The 3,087-nt window shown below is 34.8% G+C and overlaps 1 pseudogene; it reads left to right on the forward strand.

Moving 5' to 3' along the window:
• Positions 1 to 1,999: 1,999 nt before the first annotated feature.
• LOC115218154 lies at positions 2,000 to 2,118 on the forward strand (annotated as a pseudogene).
• Positions 2,119 to 3,087: the final 969 nt, after the last annotated feature.

A 3,087-nucleotide genomic window follows, 5' to 3' on the forward strand; every position in this document is an offset into this window, starting at 1 on the left:
ACTCACACCCACACATACATATATATATATATATGAATATTACACCAAAACTACAAATATAGTGACAAATATACCCAATGCTGAAATGCTACGATTTTCATAATCCTGATCAGTGTCTGCGAAAAGAAAATGTGGAGATATATCTTACGAACTGGCTGGATATAAAATAGAAGCTAATTTTTGGATTGCCATTAACAAGTGGAATCGTATGGCAATTAATTTGTTCAGTCCGTTGGCTCTCTTTACTGTAAGCGATATCACAACTTGTGCAGCTAACATACATGCATGTTGATCACTAGAATACTAATTACATCTAAATTATAGAGTCGTGTTGCAGTTTGGCAAATAATAGTCAGAATCGTCATTCGGAAATGAGTTGCCTTTTCAACTACTGATCGTTAGTTAGAAATGCAGTTTGACAAAATGAATTGTACAGTAATAAAGGAAGACCTACTGAACATTAAAAATAAACACGCGAATATACATATACACTATATACATATATATACGCACACACACACACATACACAAACACACACACACATGTCTATATATATATATATATATATATATATATATATATATTATATATATATATATATATGCATATGTGTGTCGCGATGATAGATCATTAGCCATAAACACACATCTCTTACGTTCCCTGTTTCTTTTTGTGCTCCTTTCTGTGGAAGAGCGTAGGTTCATAAAAAAAACGAATATTACCAACAGCTTATGCTTTTTTTCAAACTCAATATTGTTGTTTTCGTGAATTGTCCATATGTATGTATATATATATATATATATATATATATATATATATATATATATATACACACATGTGTGTGTGAGCTGGTAGAAACGTTAGCACGCCGGGCGAAATTCGTAGCCGTATTTCGTCTGTCGTTACGTTCCGAGTTCAAATTCCGCCGAGGTCGACTTTGCCTTTCATCCTTTCGGGGTCGATAAATTAAGTACCAGTTACGCACTGGGGTCGATGTAGTCGACTTAATCCCTTGTCTGTCCTTGTTTGTCCCCTCTGTGTTTAGCCCCTTGTGGGTAGTAAAGAAATATATATATATATATATATATATATATATATATATATATATAATTATATATATTTATATAGTAAAATAGTTGTTGGTGAAAGTATAACATTTATAAAATGCTTAGTATATATTTCTTCATAATGATTGTTGAACGAGATAATATGATTGAGAAACTAAGGGTAAATGTTTAAAACTCAAGTTAATGCGTGTAAGTCCAAGACATAGAGTTTGATTATTAGGGCTTTGGTCTGAATATACATAAGGACGCGTGTCCGATTTTCGGATCAGATTGCGCATTCTGACCTTTTTCTGATTGCTGAAGCTTACTGAACTGAAAATTTGCACCAGTTATAGATGCTGTTAAGTTCTCGAAGGGATCATATGCAATAAACAGAGGTGCCTTTGAAGGTAGGAATAGCGACCATCCAATGTTTTACTCTCATTATACAAATCTTGTCATATTGGCCTGTGACGTCATTGCACTCAATCGGTCCACTAATATCCCCTTACGCAAACACACAATCATCTCAAACACACGTGTACTCGGCGCTTAATATCTTTGGCAATTCAAGGACCAGTATTTATTATCAATACAAGAAACTCAACAGGTTTCATATGACGCATTGTTAGCCAAACAATGATAGAAACCTGCTTAGTCACATTCAATGTTCCACAGCAATGAAATGAATAATATACATCTAATATCTCTTCATCTTCAACAAATGCTATGTTTTCCAATCTCTGGCGGTTTTAAATACTCATGACAATAATGATGTGACCAAATGTATCACGACATTTAGTTAAAAACTTTTACTAAGTTCAAAAGGCTCTTCATAAATTCTTGTAGACTTAATAAAATGTCCATGTCAGATATTTTGGTAGTTGTAGAGCCAAGGTCAATTATAGCCGTTCCTGAAATTATGATAACTTATTAATATTATTATTAATTCGCTTACAGTGATAGCATGTTGAATAAATCGGTTCTCGTCTAATCACCGAAGTTAAGCAACAGAGAGCCAAGTCTGTACTTAGATGGGTGACCGATTGAGAAACTTAGGTGCTGTAAGCATTTCAGGTTTAAAAAGTTCGCCGAAGTAGACTTTGCCTTTCATTCATTTGGGTCGATAAAATAAGTGCCAATTGAACACGGAGGTTGATTTAATCGAATTAGCCCCCTCCCCTAAAAGTTATGGCCTTGTGCCAAAATTTGAAAACAATAGTTTTTTTTTACTCTTTACTCTTTTACTTGTTTCAATCATTTGACTGTGGTCATGTTGGAGCACCGCTTTTAGTCGAGCAAATCGACCCCTTGACTTATTCTTTGTAAGTCTAGTACTTACTCTATTGGTCTCGTTTGCTGAACCGCTGAGTTTCGGTGGACTTCAACACACCACCATCGGTTATCAAGCGATGTCAGGGGTACAAACACAAACACACAAACATATACATATACATATAGATATACATATACACGATGGGCTTCTTTCAGTTTCCGTCTACCAAATCCACTCACAAGGCCCGAGGCTACAATAGAAGACAGTTGTCCATGGTGCCACACAGTGGGACCGAACCCGCCAATATTTATATTAATAGCCTGAAATGCAGAATTGTTAATCGTTGAACAAAATGACTCGATTTAACTTTTCTACTCTCATATGTCCGTTCAAATTATGTCTAGGTAAACGATGCCTTCCATCCTTCTGGGTTCGATAAAACAGCGCTTGCGCCTGATACTGGGGTCAAAGTAATCGCTTTATAAATACTGTTAGTCTTTCTCTAAATTAGAAACCTTCAGTTATTATCATGAACACTGTCAAAGAACCGAATTTTAGGTTCCACGATACACTCATATCAGGTGTTTAGCAGGAAATAAACATTACGTATGTGCATAAGTAAGTTTTACTAGTAAGTTTTACTTGGCAAAAGCATGTTTTGCACACTAATTATATGAAAAATTCCGAAAAATGTCGCCTATTTCACGAAGCAGAATTAAATAAGTAAAACATTTAAATTTAGATTTGAGAGTAAATTTCGTTTC

The sequence above is a fragment of the Octopus sinensis genome, linkage group LG12 (genome assembly GCF_006345805.1).
Source record: "Octopus sinensis linkage group LG12, ASM634580v1, whole genome shotgun sequence".
Lineage (NCBI taxonomy): Eukaryota > Metazoa > Mollusca > Cephalopoda > Octopoda > Octopodidae > Octopus > Octopus sinensis.